The sequence below is a fragment of the Stegostoma tigrinum genome, chromosome 46 (genome assembly GCF_030684315.1).
Source record: "Stegostoma tigrinum isolate sSteTig4 chromosome 46, sSteTig4.hap1, whole genome shotgun sequence".
Classification (NCBI taxonomy): domain Eukaryota; kingdom Metazoa; phylum Chordata; class Chondrichthyes; order Orectolobiformes; family Stegostomatidae; genus Stegostoma; species Stegostoma tigrinum.
Window position 1 is genome coordinate 11,936,974 of NC_081399.1, and position 21,150 is coordinate 11,958,123.

General features: G+C 42.6%; 1 pseudogene; it reads right to left on the minus strand.

Annotated features, from left to right (window-relative positions):
* Positions 1–21,150, minus strand: part of LOC125449543 (NACHT, LRR and PYD domains-containing protein 3-like) — an 84,568-nt pseudogene that overhangs the window by 23,026 nt on the left and 40,392 nt on the right.

Sequence of the window (21,150 nt, forward strand, 5' to 3'; positions counted from 1 at the left end):
GTACTAAAATGAGGCAATATTGAAATGAGAGCACAAGATGATGCGAGGTTTTAGATGAAACATGATAAAATTAACACTGAGCCAAAAGAAAGTCACATCAACCTGTTACTCACAGTTGAATCATTATTAATTGAAAATGAAAAAGTCAGCTCTTACAGACAAGCCACAGCATAATTCAATTTATCTTTCCCTTGTCTGCAACTATAATTTGATGCACTTGTGATAACATATCACAGCATTAAATCTCAATATCAGGTGTTCCTGTAACCACCAACAATTGTGATCGTCTTTTTTCCATTCTGCCCCATATCCATTTTTGCCCCCACAAATGATATTAATACCATTACAGATACCCATATTATGTAACATTATAGATAACACTATTCTAGATGATGACCATAAACAATGTCAGACATATAGTTAATATAAACAGTCTCTCACTCTGGTACTTACTCTAGTCTTGTTATTTTACAGTCTGGATTCTTCAGAGCCATACACAGTAAACTCACTCCAGAATCTCCCAGATTACTATTATCACTCAGTCTAAATATAGAGATAGTGAAAAATGTATTAATATGGACTGAATTTTCACCAGGAGGCTGAAAACAGGAGCTAGTTTTGGTTTTGTCTTCATATAAAAGCATTATCTTTTGATTTTTCTGTATTATTTATTTGTGGGCAGAAGTAGGAAAATGGCAGCATTAAAACCAAGAATTATTGAAGGGATTGCAGCACTAAAAAGCAAGTTATCAACACTCATTGTCAGTGGCATTTACACTGCTGCTTTGTTCACTCAGGGAGGAAGATGGCTGCAGACAGGCTGGTCCCACAGGGTGTGTACAAAATGATATTTGGCCTGCAACAAGTAGCTGAGTGGTTTGTGGAGTGTGACCAGCTGTGGATGACAAAGGCCACCTGTCTGTTACAAACGTGTGATTGGCTCCTGGGGAGCTGAACAGCTTGTGGGTGTGATCGACACTGCCAGAAGTCGTTAGATCTCTTAAAAGGGCAGGTGGTACGTGTTGCTGTCGTAGAAAATACTTGAAGATTGAGAAAAGCCACTTTATCATTCATCACCATTGGCTGTAAGGTGTTACTTTTAACCAATAAGTCAAAGGCTTTATAATTGGTAAATCAATTACTCAGTGCCTCCCGCAAGGAAGTGAACTGACGGAAGAGCGAATCAAGAGCAGCAAGTCCTGGCAAATAAAAACATTATCTCAGTGAACTTAATGTAGAGGGGATGTTGTACTGTGTTTTTTTTTCTGCCCTCCATCCATGACACTTCTTTTTATTCTGTCTGGATGTCTGTGTTTCTGTGTATAGGGTAGTTTTACAATTGCACCAAAAATTTAGTTAGTAAAGTTATATATCATCTGTTCAGTTGCTCACAAGTTTTATGTCTGGTAAGAATTCTTCATTTGACCTGCAAAGTAAACTGATAAAATAAAACTAGTTTTGTTGCTGCAGCTTCAACCTGCAATCTGTCAGTACAGTTGCTCATGGCGAACTGCAACCATTCACTGGACATCAAATTACTGGATTCAATATTCACATGAAGCAATGCCAAAATCTTACTTGTTAAACTAATTCATACTTTGAACTTTCTTTCTTCCTTTTCTCTTCCTGCTTCCCTGGGTCTGTACACACTTTTGTGATCTATACACTCGTTACCTGCTTGCGTAGAACAAGCTTTTTATTTAAACCTGGGAGTTTGAATGTCATTTAAAAATTGAACTTCATGAACATGGATTTTGGGGGAAGACAACACAGCCTAACTCAAAACAAAAGAAAATAAACTAAAACCACCTTTATTACAGAGGAGAACAGTAAAAATGATTCAATTGTGTTTTTCTGTTCACATTAAATCTCATTGAGGAATGATACTTATCTCTAGAAGCTCAATGGTTAGTCTCGCCAAGTTCTGAAAAGTTTCTCTCAATTTGGGAGTTGGAGAATGGTGCAACTTTCCAGGAATTAAGTGATAAACTGGCAATTCCTTGTACTTTATAAACCACACATTAATCTTTATACTATTTCAGAGTGAGTCACAAACCCATATCAACTGCTGCTATAAAATTCATTTCACCGTAATTTTATGCAAGGAAGAAATTTTATCCTGTCCCTTGGTTTGTAGGTAAAATATTTACTGCAGGTGCAGCAATTGTTATTTTCAAGAGAATTTCTCTGAGTCCCCAACTCCCAGTAGATGCCTACGTATGGCAGTGGACTGTTAACATTGAGAATTTTATCAGAGACCGTTCCCTCCACGCAAGTCCCCTCAATGTGCCAGAAAATTCGCGATTTGTAGTCTTTGAAACAAGTTTCTTATTTGACTGAACTCCGATCTATGTAAATTATTAGAGTTGAAAATGTCATCTTACATAATTATTTCAATGTAAAGTATTTTCCACTCCTTGTAAGAAACCAGTGCATTATTTCTAATGACACTTTGGTTGTCTTTCCTCATGGAGCTGTACAGTTTCAAGCTGATGTTCTAAATCATTAGTATTATTTTTAAAAACTTACTTTTCACAGCAATGGTGTTTTAAAAACACCAAATATCTATGTTCTAGTCTTGTAAATAAGTACATTTTTCTTTTTTATCTCACTGGAGTTTATATTTCAATAATACTGACAAATATTAAGCCAAAAATTTAACAAATCCTATTCATACTATATTTATACTGAAAATTAAAGAACAAGAACCAGGAGCAGGAAGGGCAGTTGGACCTTTGAACCTGTTACACCATTTAGTAAGATTATGGCTGAACTTTTCATGGCCTCAGTTCCTCCTACTCAATCTCTCACCATAACCTTCAATTCCTTTACTATTCAAAAAAAAATCTTAGCTTTAAAAACTACGCATGCCTCAACTACTTCACTGGGCTGGGGATTCCACAGATTCAGAGCCCTCAGGGTGAAGACGTTCCTCCTCAACTCATCCTAAATCTACTCCCCATTATTTTGAGGCCATGCCCCCCCAGTTCCAGTTTCACCCACCAGTGGGTATAATCTCCCTGTTTCTATCTTATCTATTCCCTTCATAATTTTGTGTTTCTATAAGATCCGCCACCCCCCCCCCCCCCCCCCCCGCCCAATTCTTCTAAATTCCAATGAATATAATCCCACTCTATTCAGCTTGTCCTCATAAATCAACCCTCTCAACTCTGGAATCAACCAATTGAATCCCTCTGCAGCCCTCCAGTACCAGTACATTCTCTCTCAAGTAAGGAGACCAAAATTGCATGCAATACTCCAGGTGTGGCCTCATCAGCCCCCTGTACAGCTGTAACGAAACCTCCCTGCTTTTAAACACCATCCCTGTAGCAATGAATGACAAAATTCCATTCAGCTTAATTACCTGCTGCAATGAATTACAAACCTTCTGCAATTCGTACAAGGACATCGACGTCCCTCTGCACAACAGCATGCTGCAATAGTTTATCGTTCATGTAATAGTCCTTTTTACCATCATTCCTACCAAGATGGATGATTTCACATTTATCAACATGGAATTCCACTTGCCAGACCTTTGCCAACTCACCCAAACTTTGCTCTAACACCCATTTGGTGTCATCCGCGAACTCTGACACACTACATATCACCCCCAATCCTAAATCTATGGAAATACTAAACAATTGCAGTCGCAGTGCGGATCCTTGAGGCACACCACGAGTCACTGTTCACCAACTAGAAAACACACTCATTTATCCCTATTATTTGCCTCCTGTTAGATAACCAAGCCTCGATCCATGCTAGTGGATTGTCCAAAACACCATGCACCTTTATCTTATGCTTTTTGTATGGCGCCTTTTCGAATGCCTTCTGGAAATCCAGATACGCTACATCTACCGGATCCCCAAAATCCACCATACTCAGAATAACTTCATAGAATGCCGGCAAATCAGTCAATAATGACCTGCCTTTCATGAACCCATGTTGTGTCCACTCAATGGGGCAACTTCTATCTAGATGTCTTGCTACTTTTCCCCTTGATGATTGATTCAAGCACTATCCCCACTACAAAAGTTAAGCTAACCGGCCTATCATTCACCATCTTTTGTATACCTCCTTTTTTGAACAGTGGCATCACATTGGCTGTTTTTCCAATCTGCTGGAACTGCCCCAAAGTCCAGTGAATTTTGGAAAACTACCACAAGTGCATTTGCTATCACTCCTGCCATTCATTTTAGTACCCTGAGATGCATTCCATCAGGGCCAGTAGACTTGTCTACCTTTAACTCCACTGACTTGCCTAACACGACCTCTTTCATGATAACAATTGTATCTAGATCCTCACCTACCTTAGAGATAATGGGAACTGCAGATGCTGGAGAATCCAAGAATAACGAAGTATGGAGCTGGATGAACACAGCAGGCCAAGCAGCATCTTAGGAGCACAGAAACTGACGTTTCTTAGAAGGGTCTAGGCCCCAAACATCAGCTTTCGTGCTCCTAAGATGCTGCTTGGTCTGCTGTGTTCATCTAGTTCTGCACTTTGTTGTCAATTACTGGCAAGTTATTTGTGTCCTCCACTGTGAAGACTGACAAAATGCATGTTCAATGCCTCAGCTATTTCCTCATCTCCTGTTAATAAACTCCCCTTCTCATCCTCTAAAGGATGAATATTTACCTAAGCCACTTTTTCATTTTATTTATAGAAATTTCTGCTCTGCCTTTAAACACTTGAGCTGGTCAGTTTCAAATCAATCTTACTTTTCTTTGGAGCCTTTTTTGCGGCTCTGCTGACCTCTTAAGTTTTCACAATCTTCTAGATTCCCACTAATCTTTGCCACTTTGTATGCCTTATTGTTGAATTTGATGACCTCCTTTATTTCCTTAGACATTGACACCTGATTACCCCTTTTCCTACAGTTCGTTTCACTGCTATATACTTTGTTGAGTACTTTGAAAAATTGCTCTGAAAGTCCTCCATTGTTCTTTAACTGTCCCCACCATAAAGTGTTTGCTTCCGGTCTACTTTAGCCAACTCCTCCCCCATCCTATTGTAGTCTCTTTTGCTTAAGCACAGGACCCTCCTTATAGATTTTATCTTCTTACCTTCCATCTGTATTCTAAATTCAGCCACACACAGTGACCGCTCCTTCCAAGAGGATACTTAACCTTAACTATGGAGAACATTAATTATCTGTCTCATTACATAGGCCAGATCTAAGATAGCTTTGTCCCTCGTCGCTTCCATTACATTCTGTTCAAGAAAACTATTGTGGATACGTTCAATAAAGTCCTCGTCAAGGCTGCCTTGGCCACTCAACGTGTAATTTAAAATAACCCATGATAATTGCAATACTATTTTCACAGGTATTAGTTATTTCTTTGTTTATTGCCCGTCCCATGTGATATTATTGTTTGGTGGCCTATAGACCAAGCCTATCAATGACTTTTTCTTACAATTTCTCATTCCTACCCAAATAGATTCAACCTTATTCACCATAGAACCAAAATCATCTCTCACTACTGCCGTCATCCTTAAATATCAGAGCAACACCACCTCCCTTACCTTCCTATCTATCCTTCTGAATAGGCTGCTACTCCTAGATATTTAATTCCCAATTGGGGCCATCCTGCAATGGCCACTAAATCATACTTATTCGCAATGATATGTGCCAGTAACTCATCTAACCTTGTTTAGAATACTATGAGCATTTAGTAAAATGCATTTTAGCTACTTTTTAATATCTTATTTTTGAATCCTAACATTTTCCTTAATAATGAGATTCCCCCCCTTAACTTCCTTCACAGTTTTCAATGCAGTTAAACCTTCCTGCATAAATGTTAACCTGCTATCTCCTTTTCTATTTGCTTTATACTTCCTGTCATTTTCTATCCTCAGTCCCCTGCTTGATAATATATCAAGCCTTTTGTTTTAATTCAAAAGTTGACAGCCAATTAAAAACTGAATGCCACAAAAACAGAAATAAAAAAATAAACTAAAATCACATTCCATACAGACGTAAGAGAAGACTAAAAATAATTCAACCCTCTTTCTGTTCCAATTCCTCAAATCATCTGATTAAATCTCCAAAACAAGCAGGTTAGACAAGGGAGAGCCAATGGACGTTATCTACTTGGACTTGCACATGGCCTTTGACAAGGTGTCGCACAGGAGGCTGAGTAAGATAAAGGCCCATTGGGTTAGAGGCAAGGTACTAGCATGAATAGATGGTTGGCTGTCTGGGAGACAGAGTGGGGATAAAAAGATTCTTTTTCAGGATGGCAGCTGGTGACTAGTGGTGTTGCGCAAGGGTCAGGGTTGGGACCATAAGTTTTCACTTTATACGTTAATGATCTAGATGAAGGAACTGAGGATATTCTGGCTAAGTTAGCAGATGATACAAAGACAGGCAGTATTGTTGCAGCAGACAGCCTGCAGAAGGATTTAGACAAGCAAGGAATTGTCAGATGGAAGACAATGTGGGAAAGTAGGAGGTCATGCACTTTGGTTGCAAGAATATAGGCATAGGCTATTTTCCAAATAGGGAGATAATTCAGAAATTTGAAGTGCAAAGGTACTTGGGGCTCCTGGGCAAGGATTCTCTTCATGTTAACTTGCTGACTGTATTTGCCTTCCTATTTACAAACTCAGTGTTGGCACGTATTTTGAGAGGACTAGAATATAAAAGCACGGATATACTTCTGAAGCTTTCCAAGGCTGTGGTCAGACCACATTTAGAATATCGACAGCAATTTTGGGTCACAAATCTCAGGAAAGATGTACTGGCCCTGGAACGAGTCCAGAGGAGGTACCCGAGAATGATCCTAGGAATGAAATGTTTAACATATGAGGAACATTTGTGGACTCTGCGTCTATACTTGCAGATCAGAAGGATGAACGGGGATCTAACTGAAACTTAGAGAATACTGAAAAGCCTGAACAGAGTGGACATTGGGAAGATGCTTCCACTAGCAGGACAGACTAGGACACAAGGGTGAAGCCTTAGAGTAAAGGGAAGACTCTTTAGAACAGAGATGAGGAGAAAATTCTTCAGCCAGGAAGTGGTGAATCTATGCAACTCATTTCTACACAAGGCAGTGGAGACTAGGTCATTAAGTATATTTAAGACAGAGGTAGATAGGCTTTTGATTGTTAAGGGAATCAAAGGTCATGGGGAGAAGGTAGGTGAATGATGGAGCAGGCATGATGGACTGAATGGCCTAATTCCTGCTCCTATGTCTTATGGTCTAAGCTCAGTGATTGGCCCTGCCACGTTTTGGAATGATCCGAAATCTGGGAATTTATGAGAAAGGCAAAATTTTCCATGAATTAAGTGAAAGCAGCAATTTCTTGGACTTATGACCATACATCATCCTAATCTGCATACTATTTCTCTAAGTAATATCATGAAACCATATTAACTGCTGCATAAAATTTAGTGAAATGGATTTTATAGCAGAAATTTCATTGTGTCATTACATGGTTGAAATATCACTGTTCTCTTGGTTTGTAGGGAAGCGGGGTTTCCCACTTTATTCACCATACAACAAGCTGCATATTTACTGCTAATGCAGCTGTTATAATAGCAAGGGAATTTCCAGCAGTCCCCAACTCCCAGCAGATGCTCACCTATGGGAGTGGACTGTTAGAAAATCCTGTTGTGTAAGAGAGAGAACATTATCAGAGACTGCTCCCCAAGTGCAAGATCCTATCAACGTGTTAGACAATTAGAAATTTGGAGTCTTTAAAACAGCAAGTTTCTTCTTTGACTGAACTGTGATCTGTATAATTAGACATGAAAAAGTCATCTTAACTAATTATCTTGATTTAAAATACTTCCCACTCCCTGTAGGGAACCGGAGGGTTATTTCTGATTACACTTCAGTTGACTTCCCTCGTGAACTGCGCAGTTTAAAACTGGTGTTCTAAAGTGATGTTATTAAAATTATTTTTCTCAGCACTGGAGCTTAAAACATTTAGAATATGTATGTTCAAGTCTTGTAAGTAAATACAACATTGCTTTTCTTTTCTCGTTGTTGGAGTTTTTATTTCAAATGATACATATCTATATTAAATATTCATTCTAAAATATATTGAATCCAATTCATACTTTCTTTATTATATTGAAAGTAAGTATAAATACTCAATCTCCTGGAGACTCTTACAGGTCTGTATCAGGTGGGAGAGAAAGGGGATGGATTGATCTGAAGTAGTTTCCTGCCAGATTCAAATGCATCAACAACTGCTTTGTACTTAGAGCAGAGGCAAGATCCTCAGCACAAGAATCGGTGAGATTGTTTTCATACAGTCTGCAGATAAGTGATAGTAAAGCGATGAATGAGGGTAAATATACAGCATTCCTGATGACAACAGTGACATACAACATCCTCAAGATTTGATTTAGAATAGCTGTACTGATCGTGTAAAATTCATGTCTGAGTGCCATCTGCTCTCATCAGAACTGGACAAAGCAGCAATTGAAAGGGTTTAGTGACAAAGAAAGGGGAGGGGAACCAGAGAGACTGAAAGAACAAAATGGAAGCGCAGGAGTGATTAAATGACAAAAGAACAAGGGTGTAAAATAGAACCTCTGCATCCTCACTGATCTTGCCCAGAGTTGCTGGGAAGGATAACAGGATAAGTCAGTGCAGCAGGAATATGGAGTTTGTGCTGGCAGTGAAGAGAAGGGCTATGATACTACTGAAATCAGGAGGTGTTGTCACATAGGCAGGGTAGGCAGAGTTGAAAAGCAATACTGTCAGAGCCGGAAAATTAACGGCTGGCAGGAAGTGGAGAGATGCCCATTCAGTGTGGGCAGAGGACGTCCTGGTTCAGGTAATGCTGGGACCATTTTAAAAAGGCATCCAGCGGCACTTTCAAACAGCAGCTCTGGACTTTTGGCTACGAACAAAGAGCTGATATGGCAGCAGGTAGATTCGGGTTGCTCACTGATTGGTTAATTCTCCTCTAGGCCAGTTGGGCACAGAAACCGTCCCTGTCCTGTCAAGGCTGGAGGAGAAGATCAACAAGTCAACGCAAGAAAGTTGGACACATTCTTGAGGTGAGCAGATATAGGATGACTGGTTGCAGTGACAAAAAATGGATGAGCTGATGACTTCAGAAAGGGTTACAAGGATAATCAGAAGGCCTTACATGTGACCAAGGAAGAAAGTGAAATTGGTACAAAAACCAATATCCCTATCTAGCTATTGGCAAAGACTCGGCAGCAGTACTGCACCTCCATAAGCTCAGGGTGAGTAAAGAGGGTCTAGTAGACACTGACAGGTACTCATAGTAGCTACCTGCTCCGTCAAGGTTTGGGGAATTTTTTTTGGGGGGGGGGGGGGTGCGCGCGCAGGTCCTCATCTCCAGAGTGTGACATCAGTATCCATGTAGAAGACTCTCCGGTTGCAGGAATCCTCCAGACTTTAGGGAACTGTGAACTAGAGAGAGTAATCAAAATCTATAGTGGAAAGAGATCAGCACCTTACCATCCCTTTAAGTGACAGCGCAGAGACACAACGAGCACGGCAAGCATTTGTAAAAAAAAAAGTACACCTTGGAGGAATTAGGAGAAGCTGCCAGAAGACCAGTAGAGGCTACAGCTATAATAATCACAGCACAACTGAAGGGCTGTATCCAGTTAGGTCACTGACAGGCAGATGTAGTACAAAGCATCTAGCTACAACAGGCCCCAAACAAGTGACAGCAACAACAGCAATTGAGGTTGACGACGTGTAGACAGTAGATTTAAGGAAGGATATGGAACAGGAAGATGGGAGGGGGGAAGCAATGGAGAAAGAAAAGAAATGGCAAAAAAGCACCAACAAGTCTAGCGAGGCAGTGGTGGTGGGGGCAGGGGGGGGGGGGGGGGGGTGTCGGCAACACCTCATTGCTTTCAGCATAACCTTGGCATTGCACCAGTAATACACACCATGGGGAGGGAAGGAATGGGGCCAGATGTAGCAAAACACCGTTCGTGCATGGTACGTGCTCAGTATAACCTGGGCACACCAAAGTCCTCACTTTCCAGCCTGTCCAAAGGAATCATGGGAGTCGCTGCAAATATATTCTTCAGGGCCTTGTCTGTTTATCCTAGCCATGCCCCTCATGATTTTATGAACCTCTATCAGATCACCCCTCAGCCTCTGACACTCCGGGAAAAAGAGACCCCTTTTCCGTCTTTCTCTGTCGCTCAAGGCCTCCAAACTGTGACAACATCCCTATAATGTACTTGTCCAATCTCTTTGGATGTATTTAAAACTGAAATGCAGAGGAATTCATTTTCCTAGAGAACAGTGAATGTTTCAGAATTCTCCACCTCAGTTGAGGAGATTAGATCACTGAAGCAATCTAAAAAGGGAGTGGGGAGATTTTAAGTATCTGGCAATTAAGGGCAATGAGGAACATAGAACAGTACAGGCCCCTCGGCCCACAACGTTGTGCTGACCTATTATCCTTCTCCAAGATCAAACTAACCTTCATTTTACTATCATCCATGTATCTACTCAAGAGAGTTGCTCAGATGTCCCTAATGTAGCAACTCTACTACCACCGCTGGCGGTGCATTCCATGTACCCAGCATGGTATAGGATGACCCACAATGCTTAGGGAGGGAATTCCAGGATTCATCCTTCCCTTCCACCACCCTTGCAGCCATTTTTACACAATTCCTAGCCCTCAGTTCATTTTTATACTGCTGACAGTTTGGGTTCATGTCGTCAGGCCTTCTGATATTTTATCCTGTTTTAGTTTGGGCAACGTGCATTTATTATTTCTCCTTTCTTGTCTTTGACTACTCACATTCCACTTTGCTTTGCCCTCCCCTCTCCACACTCGACAACTAAGAACATTTTCTTTTTATTCATTCACAGGACTGGCCATCACTCGCAGCCAGCATTTATTGCCTGTCTCTAGCTGCCCTCAAAGAGGTGGTGGAGGGTAGCCTTAGGGAGCTGCTACAGTCCACAATACTGTAGGCTGACCCACAATGCTTAGGGAGGAATTCCAGGATTCTGACACAATGACAGGGAAGGAATAGCAATAGATTTCCAAGTCAGGATGGTGAGTAGTTTGGAGTGGAACTTGTAGGTGGGTGCTGTTCATGTATTTCTGCTGCTTTTGCCCTTCCAGATGGAAGTAGTATGGATTTGAAAGGTGCTGCCTCAGGATCTTTAGTGAATTTCAGCAACTTGGAGATAATACACACTGCTGCTACTGTGTGTTGGTGGTGGTGGGAGTGGATATTTGTGGATGTGGTGCCAATCAAGCAGGTCGCTTTGTCTTTGATGCTGTCAAGCCAGTGTTATTGGAGCTGCATCCATCACACTCCTAACCTATGCCTTGAAGATGGTGGACAAGCTTTGGAGAGTCAGATGATGAGGTACTCGCTGCAGTATTTCTATCCTCTGACCCGCTTTTGTGCGCACTGAGCTTGTAGTAAATCCATTCAAATTTCTGGTCAATGGTAACCCTAAAGATATTGATAGTGGGGGAATTCAGTGACGGTAATATCAGTGAATGTCAGAGGGTAGTGGTTAGCTTGTCTCTCAATGGAGATGGTCATTGCCTGGTTATATGTGGTACAAATGCTGTTTGCTTAAAACTGGTAATATACCTTTTACCAGTTCCAAGTAAAGGTCACAGCAGTAAAACAGAATCTTGGGGCCCTAAAATAACCTAAACCATAGAGAGAAACCTGGAAGAGTCATGCGAGAAGTCTAGTGAGGCATTTCTTGACATCTAACTGGTTGAATTTTCCAGGTGTGAAGAAAAGATTCTCATTACAGTGAGAAAATGCCTATTAAAGGAGATCATTCTGTTCTCAGCCTAATTGACTGCACCAACATGGCATAGCTCTGATCCATTAACGATCTGCTCACACCTTTTCAAGCTGCATCAAAGATTATCATTACAATGCTGCTGCAGAGATACTTTGAGCTCAGTGAATAGCACCAAACTGATAGATTGGACCAGATTGCCCCTTAGCACGCAGTCACTTTGAGCCTATCTGGCTGTTCACAGCATTCCTGGATAATAAAATGTGAGGCTGGATGAACACAGCAGGCCAAGCAGCATCTCAGGAGCACAAAAGCTGACGTTTCGGGCCTAGACCCTTCATCAGAGAGGGGGATGGGGTGAGGGTTCTGGAATAAATAGGGAGAGAGGGGGAGGCAGACCGAAGATGGAGAGAAAAGAAGATAGGTGGAGAGAGTATAGGTGGGGAGGTAGGGAGGGGATAGGTCAGTCCAGGGAAGACGGACAGGTCAAGGAGGTGGGATGAGGTTAGTAGGTAGATGGGGGTGCGGCTTGGGGTGGGAGGAAGGGATGGGTGAGAGGAAGAACAGGTTAGGGAGGCAGAGACAGGTTGGACTGGTTTTGGGATGCAGTGGGTGGAGGAGAAGAGCTGGGCTGGTTGTGTGGTGCAGTGGGGGGAGGGGACGAACTGGGCTGGTTTTGGGATGCGGTGGGGAAGGGGAGATTTTGAAACTGGTGAAGTCCACATTGATACCATTAGGCTGCAGGGTTCCCAGGTGGAATATGAGTTGCTGTTCCTGCAACCTTCGGGTGGCATCATTGTGGCACTGCAGGAGGCCCATGATGGACATGTCATCTAAAGAATGGGAGGGGGAGTGGAAATGGTTGGCGACTGGGAGGTGCAGTTGTTTGTTGCGAACTGAGCGGAGGTGTTCTGCAAAGCGGTCCCCAAGCCTCCGCTTGGTTTCCCCAATGCAGGGGAAGCCACACCGGGTACAGTGGATGCAGTATACCACATTGGCAGATGTGCAGGTGAACCTCTGCTTAATGTGGAAAGTCACCTTGGGGCCTGGGATAGGGGTGAGGGAGGAGGTGTGGGGGCAAGTGTAGCATTTCCTGCGGTTGCAGGGGAAGGTGCCGGGTGTGGTGGGGTTGGAGGGCAGTGTGGAGCGAACAAGGGAGTCACGGAGAGAGTGGTCTCTCCGGAAAGCAGACAGGGGTGGGGATGGAAAAATGTCTTGGGTGCATTCCTGCTTTGTCTTGTTGCACTTGGCCCCTTTAGCCAAAGATACCAAGCTTCCAGTACTGCGAATTGCCTGTCATCTCGAGCAGAAGCAAGGAAATTAGTGTGTCAATAGTATGCTGTCTAAAGTCACTCAAGGGAAGCACCTAGTACAAGAGCTTAGACACAGTCAGCTAGCTGCTTGGGATGGTCAGAGTCAGGATCCTCATACAATCATGGAATCCTTACAGGTTGGAATAAGGCCATTCAGCCCATCAAGTCGACAGACCTTTTGAAATGCAGCTCACCCAGCTTGCTCCGCATATCCTTCTATCCGTACATTTCCCATGACCTAACCTGTATATGTTTCTTCTGGAAGAGGAAACCAGAGCACCCAGAGGAAACCCACGCAGACTTGGGGATAGTATACAAATTCCATGTAGACTCGGGAATAATGTACAAATTCCACTCAGAATGTTGCTCAAAAGTGAGATGAACCTGAGTCCCTGGCACTGTGAGGCAGCAGTGCTAACCACTAAGCCACTATGCCATCAGATTCTCTCCACACAAATGGAAAGGAGCTGAATATTGAGCAGCCCATCATCTGTTTTGACTCTTTCGGCCTTATTTTCCCTTGAAATTAGAAAAAGGAAGGATGAAGGACAATGACAATGACAGCGAGTGGCACAGCTGTTGCAGTGGCGATGGTGGGGAAAATATGGTGAAGTTTTCAGAGTAGGCAGCACAGCAGCCATGCGGGGTCAGTGATGTGGGAACATTGGGGGAGTAAGAACGAGGGAGGGAAGATAATGCATGCAGTGCTGAACTTGAGAGTGGGTGTGAGGTGTCAGCAGTAGTAGGGACAGTGAGTAGAGGTAGAGCACATTGGGTCATTTACTATGGCAGATACAAGGAAGTCATTGTCCTTCCTCCTACAGTGCAGGGTCCTCCAGACAACTGAGACCACACTGATCCAGGTGGCGTGTACACAGACTAGGCTGGCACTAGGTGTTATGGCCTACTGTCAGAAGGGCCATCCAGTTGCCCATCTATAAAGCAGGGTGCCAAATTCCTCCTATTTGCTATGTCCGGGACAAACGTTAGGATCTGCGAAGGGCAGTTCTGGACTGACACTTATTCTGTGTGCGCAATTACCTTCGAAAGATGCACATGGGATGCAGGCCCATTCTGGGATATGCAGGCAGTGGCTGATGAAATTGGGGCTAGCAGCAGACAATAGGGGAACTATAGGGGCAGGACAGGTGGTTAATGAGGCAATATTGGGATGATAGCACAAGATCTCACAGAAACCCTCTGAAACCTGATAAACTTCACACTGAGTCCAATGAAACTACGATTCAGCCTGTTAACTCTCTTCACACTTGAAAATTATTCAGAAATTTTTAAAATTAAGTTTTTACCAGCAAGGCCATAGAATAATCCACTTCACCTTTCCCTTGTCTCCAACTGCAATTTTATGCAGATGCAATGACATATTACAACATTAGATCTCATTATCGGGTGTTCTTGTGGTCAACAAATTTGATCTTGTATTTTTGACATTCTGCCCCATGTCCATTTTCACTATCACTGTTTACAACTGTGATACTATCACAGATACCCATAACGTTTAGATAACACCATTCCTATTGATAATAATAAACAAGGTCAGTGTAAACAGTCTCTCACTCTGGTACTTACTCCATTCTCTCTATTTTACATGCTGGATTCTTCAGAGCCTCACACAGTAATGTCACTCCGGAATCTCCCAGATCATTGCCACCCAGTCTAAACAGTGAAAAATACATTAATATGGGGTGAATTTTCACCAGAAGGCTGGAAAACCGGAGCTAATTTTGGTTTAGTGTTCATTTAAAAAGCATTATCTTTTTATTTTTCTTTATTTTGCATAAATTCATTGAACATCAAGTTACTCGACTCTAATTCACACTATAAAGGAAGACATTGGCATTAAAGCAATTCATTATCTTGTTGAAATATCACTGTTCTCTTGGTTTGTAGGGAAGGAGAGTTTCCCACTTTATTCACCATTCAACAGACAAATAATTAGACTTCAAACAGTCATTCTGTGTTAATTAGCTCAATTTAAAATATTTCCCATTCCCTGTAAGGAATTCAATGCATTATTTCCAACATCAGTCATCTTCTCTCATGATTTGTGCAGCTTAAAATTAATCTAAAATTGGTGCTGTTTTTAAAGATTTTCCACACTATTGGTGTTCAAGATACTGAATGTCTTGATTCTAGTTTAAGTAAATACCACATTTTTCTTTTTCATCTCACTTTCACGGTAAATTTCTACAAGAATCCACTAAGTATACCAACAACTGGTGAGCAAAGGCATCATTCTTCTCTTTCACCTCAGCATTTCACACTTATCTTCTAAATTTCTTCTAACTCTGCCTCCTTTGTTTCAACTAGGAAAGGCGTTTTCATTGATCAACCAATATTATGTTGCAAAAGAAACAATGAAAGTACAAAACAAACAGTTACCTCAAGTCATAGCATTTGTGCAGAATGGATGCCAGCCGCTGGAGTCCTTCAGTGAACATAGCATCCCTGTAGTGAAAGCTCTTTTAATCGATTCACAGAACCCAATGGCATAAGAGACAACCTCACAATCAACAGGGGTCAGGTGAAGTGAACCAAAGTTAAATATTTTCACAGATCCCACTGTGGCCTGAACAAGTGCTTATTCGGAGACTCAAACAGACAGTACAACAGCATCAAGAGGCTTCGATCCTCAGTCTGGTTCTTTACAATTCCAGTCACTCTGATAAGGGTTTCCTTCAGCTCCTCAATCACTTTGCAGGTTGTCTGATGAAGAAATTCACCCAGAAACTTCTTCAGAGGCCACGCTGCCTGGGGGAAGGGGAGACCAGCAACAAAACGAAGAAATATTTCAAATCTCCCACACTCCTTGCTGTGGGCTTCACGGAGGAGCTTTAGGATGTTCTTGGGATGCGCAATCAGGAATTGCGCGAGTGCAGCTACAAACTCTTGGATGGTGAGATGTGGGAAAGTGTAAACCACATTACAGGCAGAATCATCTCTCTCCAAAAGTTCCATCATGAACCCAGACAGGGACTGGAAGGTTTGCAGGTGGTATTGGATCAGATCTCCAATTCCAAACACAAGCTTCTTCTCAGAGACTCCTGTGAAGGCCATCTCACCAAGCTTCAGTAACGCTTCACAGGGGTCTTCAGTCTCTTGGCTATGGTTTTCTAAAATGTTATAAATATAGTAGGAATATAGCTGGATGATAGTCTTGTGAACTTGCTGCTGTTTCCTGTCTTTTCCTATGAAAAAGGGACCCAGTGACAGACTTAGGATCCAGCAGTATGAAGGGTTGTAGCACATGGTGTACAGGATCTCGTTCTCCTCCACGTGTTTGAAAACGGCTGCTGCCACCATCTGATCCTCAAAAAAAACCTGTGAAAATATTCCTTCCGCTCATCACCAACAAATCCCAGAATTTCAGTCCAGACACTGATCTCAGCCTTTTCCAATAAATGCAATGCAGTGGGACAGCTGGTTACTAGCACTGAACATCCTGGGAGAAGCTTGTAGTGGATTAAACTGTACACAATGTCAGACACTTCACACCAGCATTCAGGATCAGTGCACATGTACTGAGGTTCTGTATTTTTCCGAATGTCAGAAAAATCAATACTGTCCTTGAATTCATCCAAACGGTCAAATATAAACAGCAAACCCTCTGGGTTCTTCCAGACTTCTCCCAGGACATTCCCGAAGTAAGGATACTGATCCAGTATCAGGTTCCTCAAGTTTATTCTGCCTTTAATCGCGTTCAAATCCCGGAATTTAAAACTGAAAACAAATTGAAACTGTGGATATATTTTCCCAGTGGCCCAATCATAAACAATCTTTCATACCGTTGTTGTTTTTCTAATCCCTGGGACTCCGCTGACTGCTGCTGAATTCCAAGGTTTTGATTTTAGCTGGGAAAAACTACTGTGGAATAATTGATCAGCTCGGATTTTTTCCAGATTTCTCTGGAGATGTTCCTGTCTCTATTGCTCGTGGTCTCGGCCTCTTGCCAGCAGCTCATGTTCTACCAGTTTCCAATTTCGAACAGTAGAAACGACCGTTAGTTCAGTGTACTGCTCAAGCAACTTGTAAACCTTCTCCTTTTTGTCTTCTCTCAACGTTTCAGTTCAGATCCTGAGAGTTTCCTTGTGTTTCTGCTGAACATCTTCAATTAGAACAGAAAATGATTCTCAATGTTTGTTGTTTTGATGTGACTTGGCTACTATTTCATTAATCAGTACACATTACATGATTTAATTCAGAGTTGCAACAGAGTTTTGTACTGAAATTAATTGATTTAAAGAAAATCATGTTTGAAAATTAGCAAGAACCATTTGACATCCTTAGCGATAGTAAGAACCGCAAATGCTGGAGTCAGATATATCAGTGTGGAGCTGCAGGGACACAGCAGGCCAGGCAGGAGAGGGGCAGGGAAATTCATGTTTTGGTTCAGGGCCCTTCAGAACTTTCCCGCTCCTCTGATGCTGCCTGGCCTGCTGTGTTCCTCCAGTTTGACACTGTTATCTTTGAAATCCTTAGCTGGTTGCAAAATTTTCTAAACATGCAGATTTCCATTTGTATTTTATTTTCCACAAAATGGTTAATATCACTCAGAGATAATAGGAACTGCCAATGCTGTAGAATCTAAGATAACCAGGCATAGAGCTGGATGAACACTGGGGGCCAAGCAGCATCAGAGGAGCAGGAAAGCTGACGTTTCGGGTCTGTACCCCGTTATGTCAGCTTTCCTGCTCCTCTGATGTTGTTTGGCTTGCTGTGTTCATCCAGCTCTACACCTGGTTATCTGATATCATTCGGCTTGCTCTATACTCAAAAAACATCTCAATATAATGTGACAACACGATTTTAGTTTGTCAACAAGTTTTCTAGTGAGCTCACAGCAAAGTAGTTGACTTAACTGCCCTTTGAACTGGCCCAGTGAGCCACTCAGCTATGAAAGCACACAGAGAAATGAAGTCAGATAGATCACCTGGCATCCACCAGGCTCTGGAAATGACAGAAAAAAACAATCCTATCAACCCTACAAAGTCCTCCTCAGGAACAACTAGGGCCAGTGCCTCAAGTGGGACAGCACTCTCACAGTCAAGGCAAGCAACAGCCTGACAGTCATACTCATGGATCATTTCTTACAATGTCTCATACAACACCACGAGATAGGTCTTGTCCCACTGACTCTACAGGCCCAGCAGAAGCGGCAACAAAGTGGAACACAGTCGGCAGGAAGTTTCCTTGTACTCTGGGTGGGGGATTTCAATCTCCACCATCAACATTGGCTCAACAGCAGCATTACTGATGGAGCTGGCCAGGTACTAAAGGACATAGCTGCTGGTCTGTTTCAGCAACAGGTAGTGAAGGAAACAAGACAGTAGGCACTTCAGTTCACGCTCACCAGTCTGCTGGCTGCAGATGCAGCGGTCCATGGCTGTACCGGTGAGAGTAACCACTGCATAGTCCTTGTGGAGATGACATCCTGTGTCCTGCTGATAATACACTGCATCATTTGTCTGGCACTATCACCATGCTAACTGGGACAGACATTAAAGTAGATCTAAGAAACTCAAGACTGCATATCCACTAGCTGCTTTGGGCCAACAGCAGCAGCATACTCCAACACAGATCTACAACCTCATGGCCTAGTACAGCATTATCACAAGGCATGCGGCCAAACCTGGCTCAATGCAAAATACAAGAGGACGTACTAGAAGCAGCACCAGTCATACTGAAAACTAAGATGCCAACTTGAAGCTCCCAACCAGGACTGCTTGTTTGCTGAACAACTGGGCAGCATGTGATAGACAAGCTAAGTGATTACACAAAACTAAGCTCTGCAGTTCTACCACATCTATTCCTAAATGATAGCTGACAAGTGAACTCAACAGAGGAGGCGGCTGCACAAATACCCCCATCCTCAATAACTGAAGGAACCAAAACATCTGTGCAAAGATAGCTGCGAATGTTTCAGCCTTACCTTCAGACTGAAGTACCAAGTGGATGATCCAGCTTGGCCTCCACTGGTCTCCAGCATCACAGATGTTATTCTTCAGCCAATTCAATCCATGTGATGTCAAGAAACACTTGGGACGCACAAGATACTGCAAAGGCTAAGGGCCCTGTCAATACCCTACAAGGAGGACTGAACTAGTCAGCTCTAGAACTTGCTGCGGGAGCACGAGGAAGGGGGGTTATATTTTGATTTGGCAGTACCTAGTCCTGAGGGATTGTCCAGTGAAGCTATATTTCTCAGTGCCACCAACAGGAAGGGATGATTCCTTTGATAGTACAATCCTATCAGCGAGATTACAGATTGCTGCAAGAATAACAGGGTTGTAATAGTACAGGATTTTAAGCTTTCCAGACTGGGACCACCATAGTGTTAGGGGCTTGGAACGAGAGGAATTTGTAAAGTGAGCTCAAGAACACACTCAAACAATATGTAGAGGGCCCTACTAAAGACAGGGAAAAACTTGACCTCCACTTGGAAAATAAGGTAAGTGGCTGAGGTGTTAAGTTGGGGAACAAGATCTTTGGGAACAGTAACCATAATTCTATTAGTTTTAAAATAGTAATGGAAAAGGAAAGGCCTGGTCCACAAGTTAAATTTCTAACCTGGGGCAAGGCCAATTTTGATTGAGGTAACAACTTTCAACAAGTTGATTGGGAAGAGGCTGCTCATACGAAAGGGACATCTGGCAAGTGGGAGACTTTCAGAAGCAACATAATGAGGGTTCAGGGCCAGTACGTTCTTGTCAGTGTGAAGGACAAGACTGGCAGGAGCAAGGAACACTGGATAATCAGAGAAATTGAGGCCCTGGTCAACAAAAAGGAGTCATACGTCAGGTATAGACAGCTGGGATTGAGTGAATCATTTGATGAGTGTAAGGGTATGGGAACTGAAGGGGGAAAATCGGGAAAGCAAAAAAAGAAAAGGGGGACAAGAGGTAGCTTTGGCATACAGGGTAATAAAGGAGGTTCTAGTCTACAAAGTATACAATGGCAAAGGAATAACCAGCAAGGCCATGTGTGTGTGGAACCAGAGTAGATGGGTGAGATCTTAAAATTTTTTTTCATCAGTACTCACCGGGAAAAAAAAATGGAAGCTGGGAAAATAAAGTGTTTTTAAGAAAAAAAAGTCCATATTACTGATGAGATAGTACTGGAGGTGTTAAAACCGAGATAGAGAGATCCCCGGGACGTGATCAAGTGTAACCTAGAGCATTATGGGATGCCAGGGAAGAAACTGTGGGGCCCGCAGTGGAAATATTTGCATCATGAATAGCCACAGGTGAGATGTTGGATGACTGGAAGGTGGCTAAATGTTGTGCCATAATTTAAGAAAGACTGCAGCGAAAAGCCAGGGAGCTACACACTGGTGAACTTAATGTCAGTGGCGAGTATGTTGTTGGAGGTGATTGTGACAGACAGGCATTTAGAAACTCAGGCGCTGATGAGGGATAGTCAGCAAGGCTTTGTGCGTAGGAATTCATATCTCAAGTCCGAGTGAACTTTTGAAGCGGTAACCAAGAAGACTGATGAATGCAAAGCAGTAGACATTGTTTGCATGGACTTGAGCAAAGCCTTTGACCAGGTTCCACATGGTAGATGGTTTAGTAAGGTTAGATCACATGGCATCCAGGGACAGCTACCTAACGGGATACAAAATCGGCTTGATGGTGAGGACGCGGCGGGTGGTGATAGAAGGTTGTTGTTCAGACTGGAGGCCTGTTTCCAGCAATGTGCCACAAAGATCAGTGCTGGGTCCACTCACGTCTATCATGCATATAAGAAGATTTAGGTGAGAATATACAAGGCACGATTCATAAGTTTGCACATAACACAAAAATTGGTGGTTTAATAGGCAGTTGAACAAGGTTACTTAAGAGGACAATGGCATCTTGATCAATTGGGCCAGTGGGTGGAGGAATGGCCAATGAAGTTTAATTCATATAAACGAAATTTTAGTTGTTTTTCAGCAGCAGCAGCACGAGCCAGAGCGCCAACGGGAAGGTAAGGATTTTTTTCCCCCACCAGTATAAAAACTTACCTCGTGTAGCAGAGGCCCTCTTGTTTTCAGCGGTGGGGGTGTGGAGAGAATGCGAGCCAGGTAGTGATATATTTGGGC